The sequence below is a fragment of the Tyto alba genome, unplaced genomic scaffold, assembly GCF_018691265.1.
Source record: "Tyto alba isolate M040663 unplaced genomic scaffold, T.alba_DEE_v4.0 Super-Scaffold_13, whole genome shotgun sequence".
Classification (NCBI taxonomy): Eukaryota; Metazoa; Chordata; class Aves; order Strigiformes; family Tytonidae; genus Tyto; species Tyto alba.
This window is the reverse complement of record NW_024881275.1, coordinates 48,286,508-48,308,109: the sequence shown is the minus strand read 5'-3', so window position 1 is coordinate 48,308,109 and position 21,602 is coordinate 48,286,508. Positions and strand designations below refer to the sequence as shown.

General features: G+C 39.9%; 1 protein-coding gene across 3 annotated transcripts in view; it reads right to left on the bottom strand.

The window, feature by feature from the left end:
• The window catches only part of LOC104362884 (leucyl and cystinyl aminopeptidase), an 85,981-nt gene that overhangs the window by 45,116 nt on the left and 19,263 nt on the right, over positions 1 to 21,602 (bottom strand). Inside the window, exons 1-2 of one of the 3 annotated variants that reach the window (XM_042787579.1) lie at positions 3,251 to 3,293; positions 1,148 to 1,254 (exon numbers count right to left, since the gene is read on the bottom strand). The exons of 1 other annotated variant lie outside the window; for it this stretch is intronic. The gene's annotated coding sequence lies outside the window, so the exon portion shown is untranslated. Of the gene's footprint in view, positions 1 to 1,147; positions 1,255 to 3,250; positions 3,294 to 21,602 lie in introns of those variants that run through there. One more of the 3 variants, XM_032985421.2, reaches the window with a different exon arrangement.

Below are 21,602 nucleotides of genomic sequence, written 5' to 3'. Positions count from 1 at the left end.
TCAAAGGTGAAAATAAAACATCTTAAAGAAAAGATGGCAATGATCTTTGCAAAACCAGATATACCAAACTCCTCAACAGATACTCTAAAGTTTATCAAGACTTTCTGTTTCAGGGCCACAAACTCAGGAAATTCTAGTGTCAGTAGTCCTAACACTGAAAAAGATGGAGCAAGAATTCTTATTCTAGCCCACACCCTACCATGCTTTTCTATTTGTGTGATAGCTGTGTATTAAACCTCTAATGATACTTGCTTACCACTTATGTCAGAGTTAGACTGAAGACTATTCAGATACTTTCAAAACAAATAATAGCTTCATAAATCTGCACCTTGCATCTCCAATAAAAAACTATTGCATTTCTTTAAAAATTATCAACCTTGAAAATTTCTCTGCAAAGGCATTAAAATAAGAAAAAATAAAATAAAAAAATCCTACCCCACAAAAGTCAGTAGGAAGAAGGTACAGTGGTCAATCTGAACAATCAATATGGAGATGGATGAAGGCAGGGAGTTTGCTGGAATTTGGATCTACCTGCTCACCCTTTGTCCTACTGTAAACATGCTGCTCTGACTAGGAATAGGATCACAGTATGACAGGCTACCTGGGGTTGGAAGTGACTTAAGGAGGTCATCTACTCCAACCTGCAGGCAAAAGCAGCTTCTAAAAGTTTCTGTCCTTATGGCATTTCTAAGTATTGTGGCTATGGTCAAGCCTTTGGGCTGCGGTTACAGTTCAGTGGTCCAGCACTATGGTCTCTACATTGGAGCATATCCACTCACATATCAGATTGGAGGTCTCACAGAGTAAAGAAAGAGGATAAAAAGCTGAAAACACATAGACAAACTAGTGGAGAAAAAAAAAAGTGGAAAGACAAATTATTGTTAAATGGAAGCTGTTTTACAATTCCCCTACCCAAGAACAGTTTAACAAGAATTCACTAAACTACAGTTAGCAGAGATTCTTGTTGATTACTCCCTCAGCTGGTTGTTCTTCTAATCTGTTGGCTAACTTCTATCAAATTTGAAAACAGACTGAAGACCAAATTTCTTCAAGTCCCAACGCAATCCCACCCCAAAACAACCAGCTGCTGGCAGAAGATACCCAAATCAGTATCTGCTATGTAGAAAAGGTAGGTATTAAGACTCACATCTTAACCACTCCAAAAGGTAGCAGCCAGTCAGTACACAGCTCCAACACCAGCCAGGGCATGTGCTGCTCCATGGCCAGCAAAAGAGGTAGAAGACAGGGACGGCACTGCAGAGGGAAGGAGGAGAAAGAAAAAGCATAAATCTGGCAGAAAGTAGGCTTCATCAGCTCTGCTGCTCATAGAACAGTTTGCTTTTTGAAGAGCTTATTTGCTAATAAGTTTCTTCTGTAGCCAACTATCTTTCATATTTTCAAAGTTGCATGCAAGCACTAAGATTTATACAAAAAAATCTCAAACTGAAACTAAGATAGAAAACCTAAAACAGAAGTTGGTTTCCAAGCAATTCAGTCTGAATACCTAGGAGACAATAATTTATAGGAAAACAACAGTTAAAACCAATTTCTATGTAAGTATTTGCAAAAATTGGAAGCAGTCAATGTCTTGGTTGTTCTGTAGTGCTGGAAATCCGTAAGATCAGAACTTTGCCAGACTAATATTCTCCACTGGAAAGCATGTAGACAAATTATCAAAAGGTTACTGGAGTTACCCATTAACAAAAGCATAGAAGTCAGGCTATTTTTTTTAGAGAAACCATGACAAACATGTTTAAAGATTTTACATGCAGATAAACTCTGGACTGTTTGCTTCCTGCTGATTCACTGGAATTTATAACATGATAGACTGAGTCATCAATCATGTGACTGAAACTCTTATGACCTTTCAGTTTTAACCAACAAGCTGCTAAAATATTGATCTGAGGAAACACTAACCCGATAGCCTCCCCCTTCTTGGGATGCTCACACTAACCCAATAGCCCCCCTCCTTCAGGGGATGCTCACACTAACCTGACACCCCACCCCGCCCCCCCTTCTTGGGATGCTCACCAGATGGCCTCCATCAAAGGATGGTAACTCCTTTGCAATGGAATGAGAAATAACAAGATGAGCCATTGATGGTCCATATCAAAGGATGGTAAGTCCCTTGTGATTGAATGGAAGGAAGACAGGATAGGCCCTTTCTGGTATCTCTTGTCCTTGAGATAAGAGAGGAACCCCTGAGCCATAAAGACAAAGGAGCTGCAAATTAGCCCAGACTTGAAGGACAAGGTGTACCTGACTACAGGACTGAGTTTGCATAGCAGTAAGGGTCAACTAGCAAAAACCTTGAAGACTACGACCCTTCATCTGAAGACCCCTGCCCATGACCACCAGGAAGCACTGCGCAAGAGCGACGGGGAGGAATTTGGGGTGGGACGATATGTGAATGATTTCTCAGATATAATTGTAATATTCCCTCCCTATCCTCGGAGTAGTGATGCATACGTATTAGAGTAGATGAATATGTAACATTTTAGACAATAAAAGGGAGCCCATTTGGCTCCAGGTGGCGCACGCCTGTGGTGGAGTAGTCATCCCCCTTGTGCCCAGTGCTGAATAAACATACCTACTTTATAACCTTACTGGTTGTAAATTTGTGATTCTGTGCCTCAATATGAGCTCAAAAGCCCATAGGAAGTGATCTAAGTAAACCAGATGCCGCCCCCCCCCCCCCCCCCCCCCCCCCCCCCCCCCGGGAAATGTTGCACCTGGGGGTTGAGACATGCCCTTTCTCTGTTAAGATTGCTTGTTGGGGCATGCCCTGTGTTGGGGGCATGCCATGCTGCAATTGGCATCCCGCCAAATCCTTGTTCTAGGCCATAAGAGAGTAAAAAAAATGCTGGATTCCAAGAAAATACGCAGTTAAACAAAGCTGATCTAAGGAAACATTAACCAGATGGTTCCCACCCACCACCCCCAGGAAACATTGCTCCTGGGGGTTGAGACATGCCCTGCCCTTTGTTGGGACATGCCCTGTGTTTTGTTAAGACATGCCATTTATCTGATAACATGGGAGTTGCTAGGGGAGGGTCGGCGCCAGGGGGTCTTGGGGTGGGGGATATGTTAAGGATTTCTAGGAACTAATTGTAATATTCCCTCCCTATTCCTGGAATTGTGATACATATGTAACAGTCTACGTAATAAGAAGGAGCCGCTTTTGGCTCCAAGCCGCATGTGCATTTGGAGGAAATGATTCCCCCGTGTGCCCAGTGCTGAATAAACATACCTGCTTTATAACCTTACTGGTTCTAAAGTCGTGATTCCGCGCCTCATTTTGGCACCCCAGGTGGCACTCTCTCTGCTCGGCTGCCGGAACCACTGAGGAACAGACGTCCTAGCTGTGGCCTGAGAATTCTCGGAGGAACTCCGCTCCCAGATGTTCACTGCAGGAGCAGACAAGAGCCATCTAAACTGCAGACAAAGGTATGTTTACGGGGTAATGGGCTGCTGGTAAGGCACGCAGAGACGTCTGGCGCACAGCGTAGTCCCAAGGTGGGGTACCCAGTCTGGTTAAGGTGCCCCGGGAAGGGCTCTGTCTAGAGTGGTAACAGGAGTGAGGGGCAGGCTTTGGGAGACTATCAATGATTGGCATATAAGAGATAGTTTGCCTTCTGTAATAAAGTCCTGCCAGAGCACTCCTACTCTGCCCTGACCCGGACTTGTGGGAATCTCTTATTAAGGGCATTACATAGGACTTGCAGAAAATTCTCCTTAGGGCAGGAGGGCAGTACGCAAGTGAAGTCCTGGCGAGGACCCCTTATTAAGGGCAGTATGCAAGTGGGATAGCTATCATTCCTGTCATCTGTTGTAACCCACGGAAATTGAAATAAGTTTTTGCATCCGGTACTGTGCATTGTGTGCTGATTCACATTAGTCAGTTTTGTACTTGTGGAAAATGGTTAATAGTTTATGATTTATGCTACATACGAGCTTGGCTGTTGTTTTAAATTGATGCATTTTGTGCTGTGAGTGAAAAGTGTGATGGGCCCTTTGTGTGACTGCGTCCCTGTGTGCCTGCAGGGTGTGAGTGAGACGCAGCGCAGCTGCGAAGCGAGTGCGGAGTTCTGATCTGCGGTTCTGTGTTCTCTGCGAGGAGAGTGGCCAGGAGATGAACGAAGCAAATGAGACTGATATGCTGAGTTGGATATCCTTAGCTGTTGGTGGGGTGGTAGCTGGAATAATAATTGCTGTGGTCATTTGTCGCTGTTTTTGTGGTAACATATCAATTTCACATAAGATTAAAGCAGGAACAAAAATGGGAAATACCCAAGACAAATAAATCCTAAAGAAAAGCCCTTTAGGATGTATATTAGCACATTGGAAAGACATCGCTGGGTCTAGGGACAGAGAAAGTAAAAAGACCCTTACTGAGTACTGCAATCAGTGGTGGCCACTTTATAAACTGGAAAATGAAGCAAGATGGCCACTAAATGGGACCCCAGACTATAACACCCTTCTACAGTTAATGTTGTTCCTAGAAAGAACAAAGGGAAGTAGAATTTTTAATGGATACAGGAGCAACCTATGCGGTTCTTAATCAGTCCTTGATGCCCCTAGGAGAACATGTTATAGTAAAGGGAGCTACTGGCCAAACTGAGAGAGCCTATTTTTGCAAGCTGCTAAAGTATAAATTGGGAAAACAAATGGGTGTTCACAAATTCTTATATTTGCCGGATTCGCCCAAAGCCCTTTTGGGAAGAGACCTCCTGGAACAATTGCAGGCCACAATTAAGTTTAAGAATGGGGAAGTTACTCTGGAGGTAAACGATCAACAATATGTACAAATAATGAGTTTACTTTTAACAGATCTTCCAATAAAAGGAGAAATCAGCAAGGAAATTACTGACCAGGTATACCCAGGAGTATGGGCAACGGGAATACCAGGATAAGCTGAAAATGCTGTACCAGTTATAGTGAAATTGAAAGAGGGACTAAAGCAGATAAGGATAAAATAATATCCTCTAAAGTGAGAGGATTGGGAAGGTATTCAGCCCCCTATTGAAAAATTTTTTTGGACCAGGGGTTGCTGAAGGAATGTTAATCTGCCTTTAATACCCCTATCCTTTCAATTAAGAAACCAGGTGGATATCACCAGGCTGTACAGGACCTGAGGGCAATTAACAAAATAACGAAGGACCTATATCCTTTAGTGGCTAACCCCTATACCTTGCTTACTACCAGGACCCATGAATTAACCTGTATAACTGTTCTAGATTTAAAGGATGCCTTCTTTTGCCTCCCTAACCACGAGTCTAGCCAGAAACTATTTGCTTTTGAATGGGAAAATCCCAAAAGCAGCCGAAAACTCAATGAACTTGGATGGTGTTGCCTCAAGGATTTAAGAACAGTCCCACGATATTTGGTAATCAACTAACAAAAAATCTTGAAAGCTGGGACCCGCCACCTGACAAAGCCAAGGTGCTTCAATATGTAGATGACCTGCTTGTCGCCATGTAGACCAGTGAAGGTTGTATAGCCTGGACGGCATGCGCATGCGAGAACAGACTGACATGGACCCCAGAAGTGACCAGGGCCTACACAGACTTGAAAAGAGCCGTGATGTCAGCACCCGTGCTCAGACTCCCAGACGTGAGTAAACCTTTCCTTTTATTCTCTCATGAGAAGCAGGGAATTGCTTTGGAACTCCTAGCCCAGGACCTCGGGCCCTATCGAAGAGCTGTGGCCTATTTCTCCAAGCAATTGGACGAGACCGCAAAGGATGGCCGGGTTGTCTCAGAGCAGTGGAAGCTACTATCTTGAACATCCAGGAGGCCCATAAATTCACCTTGGGCCAGAAAATGACCGTGCTTGTCTCTCACACAGTGTAGGCAGTCTTGGAAGCTAAAGGTGGCCACTGGTTGTCACCACAGAGGTTCCTGAAATACCAGGCTATCATGGTAGAACTAGACAACACAGAGATAGTGGTGACTAATATTGTCAACCCAGCTTCTTTCCTAGATGGCAACCAAGGGGAGCCTGTGGAACATGACTTCTCAAAGACTATTGAAGCAGTGTACTCCAGCTGTCCAGACCTAAAAGACACTCCATTGGAGGGAGCCCATGACTGGTTCACAGATGGAAGCAGTTCTATGGTAAGCAGCACCCAATACTCGGGATATGCTGTCACAACAACCAACAGAGTTCTGGACTCTGGGCCACTACTTTCTTCAATAATTACCCTGACAAAGGTCCTTGAGAAAGCTAAAGGACTGAGAATCAATATATGGACCGATTCTAAATATGCATTTGGAGTGATGCATGTTCATGGAGCTATTTGGAAGGAAAGAGGACTCTTGAACTCTCAAGGGAAAACCATCAAGCATACCACAGAGATTCTGAAACTTCTGGAAGCTGTCCAATTGCCAGAAAAAGTGGCTATCATGCATGTAAAGGCACACCAGAAAATACAGTCAGCCATAGAAAGAGGCAATGAGTTCGCAGACAGAGACACAAAACAAGTGGCATGAGCGGAACAGGTAACCTAAGGAGCGCTAATCTCAGATGGTAAGGTCCTACTGGAGGGAAAACCTCACTATAATAAGGAAGACCTCAAACTTATAGGGGATTTAGATGGGGAATATAACCAGGATGGATGGGCTGTTACTCCACAGCAGAAAATCATAGTTCCCTCACACATGATATGGGCAGCAGTCCGAGAGTAACATTGAAAAGGTCACTGGGGAGCGGAAGTGCTGTATAAATATTTGATTGGGAAGATCATTGCAAGAAACCTGTATACAACAGTAAGACAGGTGACACAACAGTGTGATCTTTGACTTCAGACTACCCCCAAAGGAGGTCCAAAACTAGAGATGGGCCAGATAGGCAGAGGTAACCTGCCTGGGCAACAATGGTAAATTGATTTTTCAGAACTCCCAAGAAAAGGTGGGTACCAATATTTGTTGGTATTAACTGATACTTTTTCAGGATGGCCAGAAGCATTTCCTTGCAGAACAGCGAAAGCTTGGGAGGTCACCAAAGTCTTGCTACAAGATATCATCCCAAGGTTTAGTGTTCCATAAGTAATGTCCTCGGATAGTGGACCACACTTTATATCAACAATAGTTCAGCAAGTGAGCTTACGACTAGGGATTGACTGGCAACTGCATACTCCCTAGCAGCCTCAGTCAAGTGGTCAGGTAGACAAAATGAATCACTTGATCAAACAACAGATTGTGAAATTGGGGCAGGAATCAAACTTGGCTTGGCCACAGTCCTTGCCTCTGTCTCTTTTACAGATCAGAACAAGACCCAGGGCCAAGGAAGGGTTGAGCTCGTTTGAAATTCTATATGGGAGGCCGTATTCTGTAAAGATGGGAACATCATCACAAACAGGGGAAGTACAATTGAATGGGTACCTCATAGAGTTGAGCAAACATGTATACAGTACAAGAGGCAGGGGACTTGATGGGCCAATATATAAGATGTCACATGGTGACTTTGTATATGTAAAGTCTCTTGCAGATAAGACCTTTGAACCACAGTGGGAAGGACCATTCCAAGCGCTGCTGACCTCATTCACAGCTATCAAAACCAAGGAGCAGAATACCTGGATCCATCACTCTCAAGTGAAGAAGGCTCCTAAGTCTCAATGGAGAATCGCACAAGTCCAACCAGGGAAATTATTTTTATCTTGGTCATAACAGTAAAAGAATTTACTACTGGAAAAAAAAGGGGGGGAATTGATCTAAGGAAACCAGATGGCCCCCCACCCTCAGGAAACGTTGCACCCTGGGGGTTGAGACATGCCCTTTGTCTGTTAAGAGTGTTTGTTGGGGCAAGCCCTGCCCTTTGTTGGGACAAGCCCTGTGTTTTGTTAAGACATGCCATTTATCTGATAACATGGGAGTTGCTAGGGGAGGGTCGGCGCCAGGGGGGCTTGGGGTGGGGGATATGTTAAGGATTTCTAGGAACTAATTGTAATATTCCCTCCCTATTCCTGGAACTGTGATACATATGTAACATTCTACGTAATAAGAAGGAGCCGCTTTTGGCTCCAAGCCGCATGTGCATTTGGAGGAAATGATTCCCCCATGCGCCCAGTGCTGAATAAACGTACCTACTTTATAACCTTACTGGTTCCACGCCTCAGAAGGACAAAAAAAAAGAATTCTTGAACTGAAACAAGACATAAGAAATAAGCAGAAGCTTAAGGAACATAATTGCAACCATTACATTTCAGTCATCTTTCATACCAAGTATGCTTAACAGGCAAACATTCCCATTATGAAACATACTAAAAGCACATTGATTCAGGTATTCAAGCAGATTAATTCAAATTCCAGATATGACTGTGCTGGGTTGTTGTATTTGGCGGGGGTTTTTGGTAGTGGTGAGTGGGCTACAGTGGTGGCCCCCTGTGAGAAGCTTCTCAGTGCTCCCCTGGATTAAAGCCAGACCCATCTCTGTGCCAAGACCTAGCCAATTATCAACGGTGACTGCACCTCTACAATAACTTGTTTAAGAAGGGGGACCTGGGAGGAGGAGTGGGAGTTGAGGAGGATTTGCAAGAACACCTATGTAAACACCAAGGTCAGTGGAAGAAAGGAGGAGGAGGTGCGGCGTGCATTAGTGCAGAGACACCCTCCTTGCAGCCCATAGTGAGACAGCAGGCTGCCCCCTGCCACCCATGGAGGTCAACAGTGAAGCAGAGACCCACTTGCCACTTGTGGAGGACACCATGCCAGAGCAGGTGATTGCAACTGAAGAAGGTCAAGACTCTATGGGAAGAAGCCGCTGCTGTTGTAGTTTGGCACTGGGAGGATTGCAACACATGGAGGGGCGGACCCACACCATGGCAGCACATGAATGGCTGCAGCCCATGGGAAGGACTCACACTGGAAAAAGCCCATGGAGGACCATCCCCTGCGAGAGGGGAACCACATGGAACATGGGAAGAATGCAAGGAAGAAGAGGAAGAAGTGGCAGGACTGACTGAACTCACCCCATTCCCGGTACCCTGTGTCACTGGAGGACAGGAGTTAGAGAAATTGGGAGCAAAGCTGAGCCCAGGGAAGAAGGGAGGGGTGGGGAAGGTGTTTTTAAAATGTGGTAATGCTTCTCACTGTCCTACTCTGTTAAGTATTGTTGTCCTTAGTGTCTGAATTAAATTTATGCTCTTTTTCTTCCCCTAACGAGTCTGTCTTCTGCCCATGACTGTAATGGGTGAGTCATGCCCCCCTGTCCTTATCTTGATTCCTAAGCCTTTTGTTTTATTTTCTCCTTTCCAGTCCTGAGGGGGAAGGGATGAGTGAGCAGCTGTGTGGTGTTCAGTTGCCCTCTGAGCTCAAACCACAAGGACACATGAAAAATTAGTATAACTGCAATACTAGGGAACTCTAACCTGTAAAGAAGCTGCATGGTTCCAGTGAACTACCACTGCCATGCCAGAGGCTGCAAGTACAGCAGAGGCATTCGTGGTCACACTAATTCACAACTAAGGAAGTACAGATCTCAGCTGTGAAAATGCGCTACAGAAATTGTCATCTGCCATGGCAATTTCAATCTAAATCTTTACTAAACATAAGATTAGTGGGAGAGTGAACAAGAAGGTGAAAAAAAGTCATGGGGCTGAGACTTGTTGCTCCCTAATTACAACTAATTAAATGACACTAAAAGCTTAAGCAGCTAAAAGTTTAAACACACACAAATAAAAGTGACTTTACACAATTCTTCCACAAATTTTTAATCTGAAAATCAGGTATTTTCAACATCTTCCTCAATGTGTGATCTATTGTCACATCTAGCAGAGGACAGTGTGAATATACACAGTTTAGAAACAATTCTGAGAACAGATGTGAGGTTATAACTAAATGTGATAAACTAATCCAGAAAGCCAATCCTCCTAATATTGCAAAACTGAAGGAAGGCAGATATTTTATCAAAACTGATTGTTTTGAAAAAGTTTCTTTAGAGCTGCCACCTGCAATGCAGATGGCTAAAACTCTATTGCAATGTATCTCCTCATATTCAGGGGACAATAAGCCCTGTCTTGTTTTCTCTAAAGAGGACAGAATGCTTAGACATGAAATTCAAATGCGGTTTACCACAGGACAAGCCAACAGTACAATAAGCTTGTTGTATATACTGCATATTTTGCTAATATCAACATCATATCTAGGTGGCAAAAAGTGTCATGACTTAAGGACACAAAGGTGAGTTAATCAATGAGGCCAAGCTAAACATAAGGAGGTCCCTTATCTTGTTCCTACAAGCTTGAAATAAAAAGGCCTAACCCTAGTCCTCAAACCAAAGTTGACTTCCAAGTGAACCCCCCAACCAGCAACCAGCATCTTATCAGCATGAAATGCAACCATGGGAACAACCCTTGAAAACAATGAGTAAACAACAAGAAGGAGCTATAAATTTTAAATGTAAAGAAAAACAGGAACTCTTCGGACGTGCCCGGATTCTAGACAGATCCAGATGTGCCTGAGTGAGGTAAGTCAATCCATCAGGTGTCTCCCGCGCATTTTCTCATATAGATTTATTTGTTAAACTGTATAAAAGCAGGACCCTCTCACAGAAAAGATGGAGACCTCACCTACAAGTAGATGCACTGTGTAGGATGTCCCAATTGCTGGGAAAGGCTCTCCAATCCTTTTCTGTGACGGGGCTTCCCAGATGAAGCACAGATCTGGATGATGGTAAAGTATGAGGGCAATTGGTGATCTATCTTTCTTAATCACTATCGCTAGCTTTATGTAGTAACAACTAGGTGCATTACCTTGCTTATTCTTTCTGCTGCTTTAAACTAAAGTAAAATAAGCCTATTTCTTTAGCTTGTTGTCTGTGTCCTTTGTGCTAATCCTGTCAATTGGCAAAACAAAGACATACATCTTTCACTCCTACACCCTTTCACAAATTAGTCTTTCAATTTACAAAGTAACTTTACTACAATACTCAAGTTCAATATAAAACATGATCATGTATGGACAATCAGGGGCTGCAGTAAAACTGTCTAGCGTTTGCTCCAAGTATTTATTTTGTCTGAATAGCTCCATTCCCATTCATGAGGATAACGTAAGCTTTCCCCTGAAGCGTAAAAGTCTTAGGCAATGCTATGTAATGAATCTCTGTATGTGCAACAATGAAGTATCTTATGATGTTTGGTTTTGGAATCTATTACAAATATTCTGTGGAACACAAAAAGTCATTCTTCCTTTCTTTTTCACAGTCAGCATTTTCCTGTAATGCTACTGATAACTCTGTATATTGCTAGAAATATGTACTTTTCCCTTGTAAAACAAAATCAGTAATCTCTTGGCTACCAAGATTCATGTCTGGATATTGTATCTCAGAACTGAAATCTCAGCACTCAGAATTTTTATATGAATCAAAGCAACCCATTCCTCAAGTTAATTCCTTTTGATAATGCATGCAGAAAAATGTTCGAAGACAATTGTTTTTTCAACTTTCCATATTCTAACAGGTTAAAATTAAAAAAGAGAAAATCAACAAAAAAAAACAACAAAACAAAAACAAACAAACAAACAACAAAAAAACCCGCACAATTTAAACCAAACAAATCCTATTGGTAAAGTCAGACAGACTGTTACCACTTTCTGAGACTGAAGTTCAGCACATTATCATCTTTAAACAATAAGTAGGTACCACACAGTATTTTAACTACAGTAAATGTTAAAAGAATTACAGTAATACCTGGCATTTTGTAGCAACCACATCTCTACTGCAGAGATAAGCATAGAAAACTTTCTGTTACTCTGGAATAACCTAGAAGCCAAACTATTGTGTAAGGATATTGTCACAGACCAGCAGATGAAGCAAAACCCAAGGCCAGATGGAATGGCCCTGTATAAAGTGTGCCTACTAGTTGTAGTGAAAGTTGATTGCCACAGAATGCAAACTATTTCAGCTGCATTTAAATAATGGGATAAAGGGTGCGGAGTTACTGCTGCCCAAAAATAGACATCTCCTAATGTGTTGATGTGTTCGGTGCCTGGTCTATAAGGAAAGAATACAGAAAAACTATGAACAAAGCACTTGTTTTGCTACCTGATTTGCTACCAAGCAACTCATTGATATTATGTCAAAGAATAATTCTGTTCAATGATCTCAGGTGTTTAACAATAGTGTTAATTATGCAAGGCCATAATACTGTTTTGCATACCTAACTTTCATGTCCAACTTTGAAAGCATTGGCCTTTTCTTAGCAGAAGCAGCTGCTGACCAAAGAGCAAATTCCAGAGACAAACCACATGGAATTTGTTCCTACTCAAGTTGCATGGTTCACACTTAAAGTTCACTGGTTGCATTTGCTCAGACCATCCAATGGGGTGAAAAGCAGCTCTGTGGTGCTTTTTACTTTTAAAGATCTATTTTACATTCATGTACCTGTCTAAACGCCACCTTTTCTGGAAAAGATAGTAAGATCAGAATATGTGATTCCTAATACATGAATGAACCTGCTATCATGATGAAAAGGTGACTTTGAAAAAAAGATACCATCAGGAACAAATACTGTGCCACACAGTCTAACATCAAAAAAGCAAATTTCCACTATTCCTTAAGGACTAGAAAATTAGTTTTATACTCTTAACTTTTAGCAAACAGCATAAAGCTACTTGTTTGCAGGACTCCAAAAAAATATTTAAAGCACTTACAAGAACCTGCAAATACATTGTGTATGGCAGGTAAGCACACTTCAAGTGGGCAGATATGTTGTCATAAAAATAGCAAGACTGGTTATAGTACATGGAATGTGATCTCTCCTTTATTTGGACTTTGTGTCTATAATAAAGGAAAGGAATGCAATAGTGAAATGTAAAGCCTGTCACTGATACATAGTCATGGATACATAGACTGCATAAATGTTACTGTTCTTTTTTAATCCTTGACAGTAATTAACATTATGTCACATAGTAGAGCCAATGAAGAAACCCTGCAAAAATAACAACATGTGAAGTCACTGCACTGTCTTATATCAAAGCAGTCTATTCAGTATAACCATGCTCCCAATAAAAGAAGAAAAAAAAAAAGTTTAAAAATTAGATACCAGAAGAATGTTTGCATTAAAATCTAAAATTCATATTTTACTTAGTGAAATAAGTTTCTCTTCATATCTGAAAAAAAAAAAAAAAACCAAAAACAAAAACAAAACACAAAAACAAACAAACAAACAAACAAACCAAACAAACAAACATGGAAGGACTTGACAATTTAAAAATTATATCCAAGACAAACGTATAAACTTTTTCTGCTACACTTGCAGTGTCTTTAAGGGGTAATATGATCTATGTGGTTGCCTATGCAGACATGTAACTAGACATTTTGTGAGTAATAGGTGTACTTGCTATAGAATCTGTTGTTTTAAGAAAAGGATGAACATGTTGCTCACAGTACAGTATTCATCTGTATTTATGAAATATGAAAACAAAAATATACCTACTTCAGGTTTACATAGGGAAATTTCTCACACATTACTCATGTCATCAGTCCTTCCAAGCTAGACAAGAGCAACGTGAAATATGAGAGCCAATAAAAAAAAGAGGAACTTGCCTTGCATAGTTTGAATGCAAGGAGGAAAATAAGCTATAAGATAACAGCATAGGTAATATTCATCAAGCTTTCAGAAATTTGAAGATTAACCCAACATATAAACAAATACCAGTTTTTATTTTAAATTTAAAGTAAGTCTACATTTTAAATGTACAAACCACTAAGCCTAACATTAGAAAAAAAAATATTCATAATGCATGGCAGGTGAGAAAGGCTAGACTTGACTGTAGAAGCAAAAATGTTATTTTACACATTAAATAGTTATCTAAAATGTGTATAAGTACACTTGGGACACTGAGGATTTAGAAAGACTATTAAAGGGTTACACTTTTTATCCTGAACTGTCTGTCTCCAAATCTGCTTCTTCAGCCTCAAACAGAAGGAGGGGAGAGAGAAATGTTCTCTTAATATTCCAAATCTCTCTGAACTGTCATGACTAAAATTTCAGAAGTGTTATTATGAAAAAGCAACATAGTAGATGGTTTTCAAACACACTTTTCTAAGTATTTTTGTTAATTCAATTTGGCATAGATCATCTTCCATACTTCAAAGACATAAATCTATTAGTTTGAGTTACTTAGTAACAATAGAATTTTAACAGAACTGTAAAAATTAAAACTATATATATGGGCTCTTCTCCTCTTAATGCTAGTTTACCAGTTCTGCTTAGCAGGGAACAAATCAATCTCCACAATTCCAAACTGAAAAACATTAAAGTTTTCATAGAAGAAAGAGGGGAGCATTCACTATTATCTGTGGACACCATGTTGGACTGCTCCAAATCTTGATCTTATTCTCAGTCAAAACTAATGTTGCAGTTATTATTTCTGCCTTGGCTGTGGGGATAGAAGGAAGACATGCAGCCCAAAGGGGAGTTCCAAAACACAGATTCATTTTCACAGATGCTGGAACTGGCATACAGAGGCATTTTGAAGAAAACTGAGATTCTAAATACTACACTGGAAATCCAAAAGGTGAGAAGTATTTCAAAAAGTGTAATCACCTCTTCAGTAGAGACTGACAATTAAAAATCACTAGTTCCAAACACCACTAGTTAGAATTTTTAACACTGCAAATAAGCATTTGACTTTAAGTCAACAGAAATAAGAATATCCAGTGTATATAACTCGTTATCCAATATTTTTTTTAACAAATGAGGAATACAATGGTCTTGGCTTGCAAAGAAGTAGAGGTTTAACTGGCAATCGAACATCTGAATTAGTAGACTTTGAAAATGCACACTTAAAACTTTGTTAACATTTTCTTAGAAATAAACTTGACATTTTTGTAAATTTGAAGATATAATATGGCTAGAAACCCTAGTTTATGCTATTTATTAACTGCACAATCTAATCAATCAGAAAGGAGTTTCAAAAATCCAGCAGAGAAGGAAATGACTCAAATGCTATTACACTCCACCCCACTTAACCACTTCAGCAAATGAAATAGGACAAAAAAGAACAAGAAACACAAGTATGAACTTAGAAAATCTACCGTATTTTATATCAATCATTTAATGAAAGATAAATATAGATTTTAAGAATAAAATCCTTGAAAGATATTGATACTGAGGCAATTAGTTTTTTTTGTTTTTCATATTCCCCCTTCCCTTTTTATTCAGGCATCATTCAAATCCATATCTATCTCTTATGTCCTATTTATACACTGTTATCTTAAGATCTTTGGCACAGGATTTGAACACATAGATGACATCACCTCATGACTAGGTGACATCTGAGTTTTTCCTCACAAAATTCTCAAAGAATACAAATAACTACCATTGACTATTTCCTGGCTGCATATGTCTGTAACTGCTCAGTCTACAAGTGCTTAAGAATAACAAAACTCCTCCTATTTAAAGCTTCCTTTAGGCTCTTTCTGAATATTTGGATGCAGCTTCAGAGCTGCTTTCTGTGTTACCGCAATTTCAGAACCTGCTGGTCAAATCAGAAATAATCCCAGTTCTGTAAGAATCCCAGAACATGACTCCTTAGATAATATTATTGATCTCAGCAAATATGTACATGAAAAGTGCCCTCAAATGTTCAGCTGTGTAGTAGTCAGTAGTAAAAAACTCATTAGATAAACCAGCAGTAGTTCTTTTAAGTCTCCACACATCTCCAGCCTTAGAAATGATTGCTTGCTTAGGCAAATCATTTTCACTTAATGATCTAAACAAAGGATTACACAACAGACACTTAAATCAACTAGCTAAAAGCAACTGTACTGGTAGTTAATCTTTACTTTGATTTAAACTGTTGTGAGAAATAACAGTAGAATTTTCCTTTCGCTAAAAGTAATTAACCAATTACTTTTACTGAGTTAGGCTAAAGCTGTTATTAGTGTTGCTAGTATAGTGTTGTTAGAATTATAACTGTTAAGCAAGTTTTTTTTTATCACAAGTTAGGCATAGGGTTAGGCCTTGTGGGGAGTTGGACAAGCAGGGCATGGGGGGGGGGGGGGGGAGGGGGGTGTCTGTGGTTGGGCATCATGTAAAGAGGAATGGAAGCCACCAGAAAAATGGTTAAGCAAAGAACTCCTGATGAAGAGGATCTCCCCCACTAAACCTCCCCCCTTTCCCCCCCCACCCCCCACCCCAAGAGGACCACCGAGACCAACTGTAAATGCCAGAGAAGAAGGGGGCGGGGGGGAAGGGGGAGGAAAGCCAGTGGACTTGCTGCTTGGCTTGGTTGTGTTACTTTGTTCTTTGTTTGATTTCATGTTTAAACCGAAGGTTACATATAACATTGCGGTTGCCTCCCCTGCTCAGCAGCTGTCTGTTTTGTGGTAAGAAGTAGTGTAGCAGTGGAAAAGTGCAGGGAGATACAGCCTTGAAGAAACCAAGAAGGAACTGCGCAGGTACAAGAAAAAAAAAAAAAAAGAGGACTGGAACTATGAAAAGAAGCCCCCGATGGGGCAGGTTGCGCCACTGCGCCCAGTGCTGTATTCTTTGCTCCACTGACTTTGTCCCCAAAAAAACTACTTTTTTTTTTTTTTTTATATATATATATATACATGAACTTGTTTCTCACAACTGTAATTCCCTGTTGATGCAGCAACAGCAGCTATGAAAAGAAAGCTGTTCTTTCTAAACATGGAGCATACATATGAAGTAGAGTTTAGCTTTTAAACTGTCAGCTAGAGCCAGCAGATAAATGGACCCACTCATCCGCAGAACTGCCTGTCATCCTAATGCTTATGGCCAGTCCAGAAGAATGGGATGGAGCCTCTCAATCCACCTGAACATCGAGTACATAGTAACTTCATCACTTTTTAACACATTTGAATGGATATGACCTCCAAAGTTACTTGTGAAGCAGAATTCCCTTCTATCTCTGATGAATCAGAGATCTAAACAGTAGGAATACAGTACTGACTGGAGCTAGTGGAGCTACACAGTCCAGTTCTTGCTGTTACAGATGACAAAAACAACTAATGGTCAATCCAGACAGACTTTACAGGCAATTCTATTCTAAAAAAACCCCTAAACTGCAGAAATATGAAACTGAAGCAAAGTCCTACAACTCTTCTATCTTACTTTAGCACTACCTTCTGTCTATTTCACTGATTACTCACTAGGTCAAGGAAAAAGTCTTCAGTTTTTAAAAAACAAACAAACAAACAAACAAACAAACAAACAAACAAAAAAAAAAAACCAAACAGTGCAGTGGAAACTAAATTCAGTAATGCAAAATACACTCTTGGAAAGTTTCTGTAGTTGTCTTGCTAGCAATATTCCGTGCTTGGCATGGAATCATTCCCAGAACTGTAGGTTTCCTGCTACTATCTACTAACTAACCTTTAAGGATTAGATTTGCCATTTGTATCAAACTGTTGATTGCTGTGGTCTAGTGTCTTATCTTTTCTTGATGAACTGTACACATTAGGATTGTCAAAACTGGTACACAGTGGTTGCTGCAGATTACTTTATAAATAACAAAAAAAAAAAAAAGTAGAAATTGGGAAAAAAAAATATGGCAATTTTATATATTTAGCAGAAAATGGTAATAAGAGCAGTTGATCAGACCTGTTCTTATAAACAGTTCAGATAAGTGCTATATGATTCCGTCTGAGAGGTATTTATATTTGAAATAACATTATTTTAAATTCTTTATTCATTGCCTGCTGATAAACTTTTCTGAGCAGTGTTGGGTGAGCAGCATTCTGTAAATTTGCATCCAAGAATATAAAATCTTGGAAAAAAATTCTGACCAGTTAATAAAAAAAAATATTTTCACATGGCTTACAGACTTTCTAATCTATTTAGGAATGAGATCATTCTGTTTAAGACATTTGGTATTATTTTAACTGAATTTAGAAATATAAATTGCTCCAAGGGAACCCATGGCCTAAAGGTTTACTATGGCCTGTAGATTAGGCTGCAGCAAGAGTAGATCTCTTCAGTGACAGCTGTAGAGTCAGAAGCAGCTTTTTAAAGTTTGAGCAGAAGTTAACAGAACACAAAAGGCTTCTAGTGGCTAAACAGCTATTGAGGCCGCAGAATAAGTATTATCAAATTGTCTCTACTCAAGTGTCTACAGTCTGATTTCTGAAATTTCTGGTGCAGACAACAAAAAAATAAAATCAAAGACTGTGATTAGCAACAACTGTCTTATGTTAGCAGCTCTGTTAAAGATACAGGTCTCCTCCTCCATAAAATAGAGGTTTAAAAAAGATATGAGTGTTACTTGATAGATCAGCAATGATCTTTTCTGAGATTAATTATTTTAAATCTCAGCAGCCCAAATAAAAACAGCATCTCATTTACACACACTCCTCTACGCAGCAGGTATTTTTAATGCCCTCAAAGTTTCTTCTGAAAGAGTAATGCAGTGTCTTCTGTTTGTTGATCTTTTTTCCCTGTCCTATAGTGTCTTTTTTTTAATTTCCTGATATGTGAATTCCAACTAAGGCAGATCAATAAAAATCTTCAGATTACTTGTTACTGACTTTTCCATTCTTCAGCTATTCTAGTGGTTCAATTTAAAACTTGCATGAAAATATCCAGGGCTTTTTTTGTAAAGATTTCTGTATCTACCAGTTCAAATACATCAAATATGGGAAAAGAGTGTTTTACTTAAAAGAAAAAAAAAATATGAAACAAGCAAACAGAAGTCTGAAATTACCTGAAAAAAAAAAAAAAAAAGTGCTGAAAAACAAAAGCTACAATCTGGAGGCTTAACAAGAAACTGTCATTTGCATGTCAATCCCCAGCTCTGAGAGTCTGAGTTACTGTATAGGAATAGGGCCAAAACATCCAAACAAGTGTAACTTACACTTTCAGTTATTGTCACAAAATTTTCTGGAAAAACAGTATCAGTAAGCATTTCCTCTTCATAGGAATTACAACAAAGAGTTACTTTGGTTCAAGTTACTACCTCATCAATTCACAAAATCACTATTGTATGTTCAAGATGAAAAAACTCAAGTCAGTATATAGTGTTTTCTTTACAGTTGTTCTTTCTAAAAATTAAATTATTATGTGGTTAAATCTTGTTTCAGTTATTTCTTTTCCTTCTGATCTATCAACAGCTAAATTAGTCTAAATCTAAGGATGTTGAATAATGCAGACAAATTCAGAGCCAAAATGGTGAGTCAAGTTATTTAATTGTGTGACAGTTCACATTCAACATAAAGACTTTCCAGTTTGATATCAAATTTCAATTACACATTCTGGAGAACAAACAACCAAAAAAAAAAAAAAAAAAAAAACAAAAAACAAACCAAACCAAACACCCCCCCCCCAAAAAAAAAAAACACAACAAAACTAAACAAACAGTTAAGTAAGAAAGAAATATTTCTTAGTTACTGAAGACTGGGAGGTGCAATGAAGTTGGAGGTGATGACACCTGGAAATAATGAATTCTCCTTTTTTCAGTGAGGGACAGAAATCAATACAATGTCTTCTGAACAAAAGATGGTGTTTAATAATTTTCTAATTATGTGTTTATTAAATATAGATTTTTCTATAAATAAAATATATTTCGATGTTATATACATATAATTATTAAAATATAATACTAAATTAAATTATTTTCTCTTTGATCTCATGCTAGAGTAAGTCACAAAAATTAGAAAGTTTTAAGATAAAATCTCATTTTGAGTACAGAATTGTATTTCAATTTTCCCTCTACTGGTTTGTTAGATAATGAAAACTATTGAAATATAGGATACTGGAAGCATGTCCTGCTAACTATCAGGATCTGGTAGTAGCGACAAATGACAAGCAGGTTGATTCTTCTCAATGACTTCCATGCTGTAGAGTTGCAAATTGCACAGTACTGTGTCTTCAGAGGTTGCAGTGTAATAAAGCCTCCTCCCTTCACAAAAGCAGTGTCTGGGCACTGCTCATGAGCAGTAATGGTCTTGTGGAGAAGTATAGCCTGGTTTCAGCTGAACTTCATATCTGCTGCTGGCTTCATAATCCAAGGGGAAAGGGTTAGCGATCTGCTACACCACTTAGACACACACAAGTCTATGGGGCCACATGGGATCCACTCAAGACTACTGAGGGAGCTGGTGGAAGTGCTCATCAAGCCATTTTCAATCATTTATCAGCGGTCCTGACTAACTGGGGACATCACCACTGACTGGAGGCTAGAAAACATGATGCTCATCTACAACAGGGACAGAAGAAGGATTTGGGGCACTACAAGCCTGTCAGTTTGACCTCAGTGCCAGGGGAGGCTATGGAGCAGATCTTCTGGAGTGCCATCACATGGCACATACAGGACAACCAGGTGATCAGGTCCAGTCAGCATGGGTTTATGAAAGGCAGGTCCTGCTTGACTAACCTGCTCTCCTTGTATGACAAGATGATCTACTTAGTTGAGGAGTGAAAGGTGGTGAATGTTGTTTACCCGGACTTCAGTAAAGCCTTTGACACCATTTTGCACAGCATTCTCCTGGAGAAACTGGCTCTTCATTGTTTGGACAGGTATACTGTTTGCAGGGTAAAAAATTGACTGGATGGCTGGGCCCAAAATGTTGTGAGGAATGGAGTTAAATCCAGTTGGAGGCTGGTTGCAAGTCAGTATTGGGGCCAGTTCTGCTTAGTATCTTTATCAGTGATGCGGATGAGGGGATAGAGTGCACTCTCAGTCAGTTTGCAAATGACACCAAGTTGGGCGGGAGTGTTGATCTGCCTGAGGGTAGGAAGGCTCTACAGAGGGATCTAGACAAGCTGGATTGATGGACCAAGGTCAATTCTATGAGATTCAACAAGGATAAGTGCTGGGTCCTGAACATGGGTCATAACAACCCCACACAATGCCACAGGCTTGGGAAAGTGGCTGGAAAGCTGCCCAGTGGAAAAGGACCCGACATTGTTGGTTGACAGCTAGCTGAATATGAGCTGGCATTGTATCCAACTGGCCAAGAAGGCCAGTATCATCCTGGCCTTGTATCAGAAATAATGTGGCCAGCAGGACTAGAGGAGTGATTGTCCCCCTGTATTTGTTGCAGTTACCTTAATAAAACAGTTTGAATCCTAGAATATTATTTTGATTTTAGTTTAAAAGTATGATTTTGATTTAACATGAAGCTACAGTAGCTATGAGAATATAAAGTACACTGAGGCCCTTAAGATTAAGCAACTAGTATGCTGTGTGCCTTGAACACTATAACAATTGTTATGGACTCTGAATTAACACAATAGGTACTGGTTATGGATCTTAACTTGAAACAATAGGTACCAGAGGAAAACTGGTTTGGTTGGGAAGATCGGCCAAGGGAGAGGTGAACATTAACCAAAGATGGAGTGAGCATGCGCAAGGATGGAGTTCAGTCAGCTGACACAGTGATGAAGACTATCGACGACCACCAGAGAGCCCCCGTCCAGTATAACCACGCATACGTTAGAGACATTTGCATATGATAATAATTTCCAAGAAATAACATGAATATGCTAATCATTTCCCTCCCCCCATTCTATTAAATCAATCAGTGAGGATGACCAATGATTTCTGTAGAATAGGAATATAGATAGGATGAGATAATGGAAAGCCAATCATAAAGGTCAACTTAAATGTTATGAATTTATTGATCTTATGTAACTATGA